Here is an 8212-nt window from a genome sequence, read left to right as displayed (position 1 = left end):
AAGCTGCTTGCCGTCTGATTTGGTTCCGAGGACACAAGTTCAGTGTATCAACAACACTCAATAACAGTTTATGTGATGTGTTAATCAATTCAATTTCCAGGCCATTCAACTAGCCCGTTTGCTTACGACGACACTCAGGCAGGCTGCGCAGTCGGCACCCGCTTCCTTATTTGGGTTTTGGGTTGCCAGGTTTTAGCCTATGACAAAAACGGTTGAAATTGAAACTAAGTGATCGTGTATGTGTAGGGTGTATTTCATACACAATCTGGCAACCTGGGAGATGTCAGACTAATAGAAAAAAATAATGGATCAATGATTTTAAAATGAAGTTTTATGGCCATGCAAATTACGGGAGTTTTCCGGGAGAAATAACAAAACGGGAGGGTGCCGGGAGATGACCTTGAACTACGGGAGAACCCGGGAAAAGTGTGTTGACAGGAATGATATCATTCGCAATTGCCCATATGCTATTTAATTGGAAACTTCAGTCAACTGACATTATCACAATAGTAAAATTGCATTGTAATTAGCAACATAGTGACCACAAAAATACAAACACAATAGTTGTGTATTCCACAAAATGCTGTATTTAATGCCTCAGAAACATAAAGGGCAGTTGACCTCTCTGTGAATAGGTGGTTCCCCTATGCAGCTCCAGTGGAACAAGCTTCCACAAAGTGTGCACCGAATCTGGCAGAAAAAGATGAAATCAATCAATCCTCTGGAACTACAAGTCCACCTACCTGGACACATCTCCACACCTCTTTATTGCCCCAGTTGAAGCTCCAAATGGGTCCACATATATAGAGGGCCTCTGGTGTGGATACATTGTCAACACAATCAAACAATGGATAGGCCTACATAAGGATCAATTGTATCAAGCTGTGTGTAATCTGAATATTGCAGAGGCTCCTTACTATTAAAGTCCAGTGATTGTGGTCACAAACTGCTCCCACCATGACTTCATAGTCCAAAGGGCCCACCTGAAATTATTCAATAAATTGACTAACAGTAGGCCTAGGCCTTATTGTCCATTCTTGCTACATCGTTACATGGTATCATGACTTACCTTTTTCAAGCCTTTGTTTTTTCCCTGCCAAATGTTACGTCCCTCCACTGCCTGTGGTGGTGCTGTTTCCTCATTTAATGTTTGGCTGCTCGGCAGTATGTTTTTACTTTCTTATTGTGTGCAGGTGTGACCTGTAATGAATGGGCGGAGCCACAACCTCTAAAACCTAGGCACCCTAGACCATAGACTGTATATATAGAACTATATACAGTATACAATATATACAGTCTATCCCCCAGACAGTCCAGGGAGACTTGTGTTCCGGCTACCACGCTGATTAGTGGTCTTCCTGCGTTGTTCCTATTGTGTTATATCTAAACTCCCATTTTCTGTTTTGTAATTTACCTTATTGTTTAATAAACCCCTAGACCAAAACGAGCCCAAGTGACTTTTTCGGTCATTTTATGTTGTGGCTAGTGCGTCTGGCCATAACAGTCATTTGATACGAATCAATGAAAAACACCTTTTTCCCTGCTTGAGTGCTAGGGTGACCAGACGTCCCGAAAAATTCGGGACAGTCCCGATATCCAAGCAGTTGTCCCGAATCCCGAATCCTGCCCTAATTGTCCTGAAAATTATACTCAATCAGAATACTGAGTAGTTATTTTCTGATAAACATTAAAAACTGTCCGTAGAGAGTCTGAGTCGACTGCATGCAGCCCCCGACGGCAGCTAAGTGTCTGGATGCAGCCCCGGCTACTTTGTTTCTTTTTGACGTTCTATAATTAGGCGCGAATATGCACTGATTTCGCGAAGCCGAGGACATTGTGCAGGCAGCGCAGCAGGCAGAGCCAGCGTGTGTGCAAAAAAATACGTCGGAAGTTCGGCCTAATGTCCATGTCGTTTTAACATAATCTACTTAATCTAATAATTATTTTGTATTCTTACTTAATGACCCATAATTTTTGCAAGGCTTGTTATTAGCGTTAGGCTATTATCCTTATTCTGAAAGGTCTGATTTGCACTGTTACGCAGTCATTGTTTTTTTTTTTTTTTCCCACAATGACATTTTGAGTTCATGATTTCTCAGTTGTATTTTGAGGCAGACTTGATGTTTGAATAAAAATGTGTTTTGGTACAGGTTTGAAAATTCGCTGTAAGCCTACCCACCCCGGCGAAAAACAAAAGCGTCCCGAATTTCAGCCAATCTCATCTGGTCACCCTATTGAGTGCACACACTCACAGTCATGTGGAGGTACACAGTATGCATTTCTGACCTGTAATGTGAAATGGAATGTCAATACAGCTGATCAGAGTTAGGTGCAGTAAATATCCATTTCCAAAGGCCAAAAGGCTTTACATACCTCGCTCTCCAGAAGTTTACCAGGTCCTAGATGTTCTCGCAGGTTGCGGGAGAACAACTTGTAGGGTCCCATCTTACACCACAAGATCTCTCCCTTCTCCCCAGCCCAAATTTTATGTACCACTGTGGGGAGAAATCAGACGTCTAGCAAAAAATCAATCAACACCAACATTAACACTGGCCCAACAAAGTCATGAATTACCATTTTTCAGATGAATCTGTGGCAGGCTGTAGAGCTTGGACTGGGGAACGCAGTGGCGTCGAAGGCCCCTCATATGCTGGAGTGTGCAGTGGAGGAGAGTGAAATGGAGAAGTGTGACATGGGGACACTAGCCACTCAGAATGACATGGGGACTGATGCCGCTCAGACTGACAAAGAGATTCATCAGCAGAAAGGGTTGATGGAGTGGAGGCTGATGGGCCAGTCCACTTGTGTGGAATTCTTGGTGTTGGTTCGATGTATCTTGCCCTTTTGTGACACAACATCCACACTTTTTCCCTCAGTGTTGGTAATAATGAATGGCCCCATCATTGCCTTCTCCATCTTTCCACTTTTCCTCTGCTCTTGTCTGATGTTTTGTCTGAGCACTTTGTCACCCACTTTGAATTCATCATCGTGGCCCAGCTCCTCCCTTTTTCGTTTAACTCTCTCCCTCACCCTCTCCATATTTTGCTAGGCAACGGCGAAATGTTCAGGAAGGGCCTGAAGGCCCGAGGACAATGTTTCCTGTTCCACAAGTGCCTCAACGTGGTCATGAGTAATCTGTGGCAACAAATATACATGCCACAATTTCCACACATAGGTGACTTGCAGCAAGCAAGCAGTCAAACATTATATGTGAAACGTAATGTAGACATGGTATACTTTCCCACTTACCTCATACTCAGCTGGAATGTCTATGGGATATCTGGCCTCCCGCCCAAACATGAGGAAATGGGGGGAGTACCTCGTTGTAAGCTGTTTTTTGGTGCGAAGAGCAAAAAGTGTGATTGGAGATGTTCATTCCAGGTTTGTCCTCAACCAGTTTTGTCAAGGTCCTATAAGGTCACACATACAATTGTCACATCTGGTATTGTGCAGTATTTATTCATGTATCAATGTATCTATATATATTCTATAAAATACTCTTGAATGGTGCCATTCATGTTTTCTACCAAGCCATTAGTCTGAGGGTGGTAAGGCGCGCAAGTCGAGAATGCAAGCTGTAACTTCTGGGCCACTTTTGGTTTTTAAGGCATAGGCCTCAGTCCATTTTGTGAAATGGTCAATCATGACACAAATGTACTCATGGCCCTGGTCAGTTTTGGCCAGTTTGCCCATCAGGTCCATGCCTACTAGTTCCAGTGGCTCTGTAATCTGAGGAAAGATAGTAGGTTATGGCAAAGTGTTCAATACTCTGGAGAGCAAAACCACATGATGAAACTGTCATTCATTTTCAGCCTGCACCGTCTGGCCTGGCATTTAGGACACTCTGATATCTTTTTAAAAAAAAGTTGTGAATGATATGGACACAGTGTTGTGAAAGTATGCTACTGTAATCACAAATAATTTGCAAATTCAAGAAGAAATAAAATCACCCATTTTCGGATGTCCCCTTCCATCCTAGAGATGGCTAATTCAATTGACAATTGTCAATCAGGTGTAGGCCTAGGTAAGGTTTCTGAACCTGGTAGGCTAATGACATGATTGAAGTTAACCCTCATAGGGTGTTTTTTTGGTACACAGGAGGTGCTGCTTGGTCTGGTGGACCCATTGCATTGTAGGCCTTTTAATTCAACATAATCAAACTTTTTTTTATATACTCACCAGATGGTTACTTTATCCCAATTGCAAGTAATATAAACAACATATATGTTAAATTTGTTGAGTAGAAGTGCCACTTGTTTTTGTTTATTTTTGTAATAAAATCTAACAAATAAGGAAATGCATCATAAAACAGGCATAACTGGAAAATAATCAACAATTGTACAAATGAAGCAAGTTTACCACACATGAGGGGCAGTCTCCCTGTGTGTGTATTGCATATGTATTTTTTGCACTGGTTTCATGTATATTGTGTTTTTCTGTCCATCATGGGTCATGCGTTTTGAAGCTGACTGACGAGCTGGTCCTGTGGCTTGCTGCTTACCAGCCGGTCCTGGGGCTGGCTGCTTGTGAGCTGGTCCTGGGGCTGGCTGCTTGCAGGCTGGGGCTGGCTGCTCGCAGGCTTGTCCTGGCTGCTGAAGGGCTAGTCCTAGGTCCCCAAGCTTGGTTCCTGCAAGACAGAGGGTGGAATGTGTGGGAATGTGGGTGTAGATAGTGTTCTACCTTGTGTGGGAACAGTGGGTGCACACTATGGGTGCTCACACCATGTGCTCTTTCACCCTACTCTCTCTATCTCACTCACCCACTCACACACACACACACACTCATTCACTCACACACACAACACACACACACACACACTTGCACAAATACAGAGAGAGAGTAGGAAGGAAAAATGAGGGTGCACAGGACCTATGATTTCCACACTAACTAGCTCCGTTGTTTTCTGATTTATGTTCCTCACAGAAAACGAGCCAAGGCCAATGAATCTTAGTTTAGAAACATGATTATTTGTATCATTTTTATTAAGCTAAAAACTGAAAACAGGTCTTACAGACCTGAACACCTTATAAGGGTTAAATGAGCTTGATATGCATTGTAGGCCTAATGATCACAATTATTTCTTATCTTTCCTTATGTGTATAGGCTGTTTTTTTCACCCTGGATTCATTGCTGTAGCCTAATGCAGTTGTCATCCAGTGATATGTAAACTTGCACAAGGGGGTAGCCTACCCCACATATGCTATAGTAAATGGCTATGTAATCTGAAGCAGCAACATCTGAATGTTATCAAACTCTGTCAGCAGGCTACATCGACGTTTTGTAATCATATAGGCCACCATAATGACCATTTTGTGTCGTCAAAATAGGCCAACAGATTATGAGTGTGATAAATAGCCTACAAGTGAAACTCGGAGAAAATAAGCTCATGTTCTTCACTTCAAGTCATTCGATTTTGACTGCATCTTAGTTAACTTAACCGAGACTAAGGTAGCCCTTACACTAAGTCGCCCGACTATATCATAGTTGATTAGAGAAAACGAGGATATATAGGGATCAGTATTTTTCTGCAAAGCATTTCATTGTTGCAATGGCCTTATAGTCATAACAGCCTATCGTTGTGACACCATAAAAATCGCGATTATGGGTCGACACATAGCCTATGGATGTAATGACATGAAACACAACTATAATCAGTTGACTTGGCACAGGTAGAAAGACACAGTACTGAGTTTGTGCTGATATAAGCCTACACATTCTTCGTGTGAGATGGCCCATAATAAGTTTCATTTTTACCCCCTGAACGGAATAGTGTTAACTAGGGTCATATGCATGCTTACGTCAGTTCAGTTTTGGTATGTGAGGCAAAGATGAACCTACTTCACTGTTTCGAGGCTTGCATATGTCCATGTTAAAATGTGATAGCACCAGTTAACATGTTACCCTGTGTTAACTTTGACTAAAAGTTCAATATATAGATAAAAATCCCCCCTCCAAGTCAGCGGCTCGTAGTGTAGTGGTATAGACGACGTAGAAGCAAATCTGATAATCTTTCTTGTCCGTGACATACCTGGTTTGAATCCCAGCTAGATCGCTAGTGCGTTGTTTCTTTTTATCTTTTTTCCATTCATACTGTATGTGTCATATTTGTGTGGATAATGCTTAAACGTAGTAGACATACACTGGTGATGTTTTCAGTGATATCCGTTATATTGTCTCACTTGCAAATACTTTGTGAAAATGTGAACCTGGTTCTCACATGGGCAGAGGCAGAGCAGAACGCTCTTAAGAAGTAGGCAGGGTCTAATTGAATATTCACTGATTTTATGCAAATATCACCAGTTAATCTGCTCACCATCTAAACTGGAACACCGGCTTCACAACTGTCGCATTTCCCAGCCAGGTCCATGATAGGCTTTTTGTCACTGCATCTAAAGGAGGTAGTCGTGCACCTGGCCGCCCAAGCACCGCTGCATGAGGCGCTGGAACGTGGCTGGGGCATTGCACAGGCCAAAGGGCATCCGCTCAAATTCAAAGAGGCCCATGGGTGTCACAAATGCCGTCTTCTCCTTGTCGCGTGGATCCACCTCAACCTGCCAATACCCGCTAGCCAAGTCCAGTGTTGAGTACCAGGCCGCCTGTTGCAAGCTCGTCAGGGACTCCTCAATGCGTGGCAGCGGAAAGGAGTCCTTGTGTGTTACCGCGTTAAGTTTATGGTAATCGACACAAAACCGCCACGACCCATCTTTCTTGCGGACTAGGACCACCGGGGCTGCCCAGGGGCTGGAACTCTTTGACAATCCCACCATCAAGCATGCCCTGTAAGAGTGTCCGGAGCTCTGGGTACAGGCTGGGGGGCACCGGTCGGTACCTCTCACGTACTGGGTGCGCCTCCCCAGTGGGGATCTGGTGCAGGACTGCTGTGGTCTGGCCATAATCTTCTTTCTAGGCTGCAAACACCTCTGCAATGGGGCTGCCAGTCTGGTATGGTAAGTGGTAAGTCCTTCACCCTGTGACAAAAGACAAAAGGTTACTCTCAGGGCATGTACTCACTGCTCGAACGTCAACCTCCACCTCACCATCTCCCATCCTTCTCAGGACCAGCTCCCATCGGGCTTGTACGTCATGGTGGTCCACACAGGTCACCCTGGCCAGCGGTCGTATTGCGGCCAGCTCCACAGCGTATGGGTGGGGGTTACAAATCCTTAGTGGGACTCTTCCCCTGCTCAATTGCAGCACGGCTCAGGCAATAAGCCACTCGTGTCCGCTCTCTTGGTGGTCTTCCACCATCACGCATTGATCTGGTAGGCCTGTCGCTTGGGGAACCTGGGCCCACACCAGAGTCTCAGACAAGGGGTCCAGCCTCACCGCTGCCTGCAGACGGGCCACTGCTTGGAACTCCTCTTTGCTCCCTTCCAGCTGGACTCGGCGGCAGGTGGTGAATGCCTGTTCCCAGGCAGCTCCTGCTTGCCTGGGGATGCTAGCCTTGAACGCGGCCCAGCCAGGATGCTCCCCCTGAAACAGAGCCTGCCAACAATGGTTAATGACATTCATCCCGAATATCGCCTGTGAGGGGGGCAAAAACTTATCCTCTACTATAAGGACTCCCTTCGAGGGCACCCGGACTCCACTAACCTCAAAGTCCAGGAGGGCATACCCTATGTAGGGCAACTGCAGACCGTTGGCTGCCCGCAATACAAGCCAGGAGATCCCTTCCGTTCCCCTCACTGGCTCATTTTGGAAATGCTTCTGGAATAAGGCCTGGCTAAACAGAGTCACTTGGGAACCAGTGTCTAGGATACATGGGACGGGCTGCCCCTGTACAACCAATGCGGGCAACCCAACCAATGCGGGCTTAATGGGGACTTCAGTCTGAGTCCCCTCAGTCACCCGCCTGGTCAAAAATCCTGAGGACTGGCTTGAGCACGGGGACAACTGCGTTGCATGTGGCCGGCACGACCGCACCTGAGACAAATCGGACGTCCCTGTTCGTCCCATTGGGGGCCTCTGTCTGCGTGTATGGGACGCTGCTGCCGGTTCCGCTCTGATCAGCCTGATGCTCTAGAGGTAGTACCCTGGAGGTGTGGTGGTTGCAATGGCTGCCCCTGCCTTTGTGACTGTAATTCACTCAGCAGGGCATCCTTCATGGCAGACAGTTAAGAACCCATTTCAGTCAAGGATCTCGGTGCGTAGCGAGTCCCGCATCTCCTGCCAGTAGGTAGCCCGTCTTTCCGGGGCTGGTGGACGTGTCGAT

General features: G+C 45.6%; 1 long non-coding RNA gene across 1 annotated transcript; it reads right to left on the bottom strand.

Moving 5' to 3' along the window:
* Window positions 1-621: 621 nt before the first annotated feature.
* On the bottom strand, window positions 622-2444 carry LOC121709512. The gene is made up of 4 exons (XR_006031972.1): window positions 2374-2444; window positions 1070-1200; window positions 918-983; window positions 622-690 (listed from the first exon to the last, which is right to left on the bottom strand). It is a non-coding gene; the product is annotated as an uncharacterized LOC121709512 (long non-coding RNA).
* Between the last annotated feature and the right edge of the window lie 5768 nt (window positions 2445-8212).

Source organism: Alosa sapidissima, chromosome 5, assembly GCF_018492685.1.
Source record: "Alosa sapidissima isolate fAloSap1 chromosome 5, fAloSap1.pri, whole genome shotgun sequence".
In the NCBI taxonomy this organism is placed as follows: domain Eukaryota; kingdom Metazoa; phylum Chordata; class Actinopteri; order Clupeiformes; family Clupeidae; genus Alosa; species Alosa sapidissima.
The sequence above is the reverse complement of the archived record's forward strand: the minus strand, read 5'-3'. Positions and strand labels throughout refer to the sequence as shown.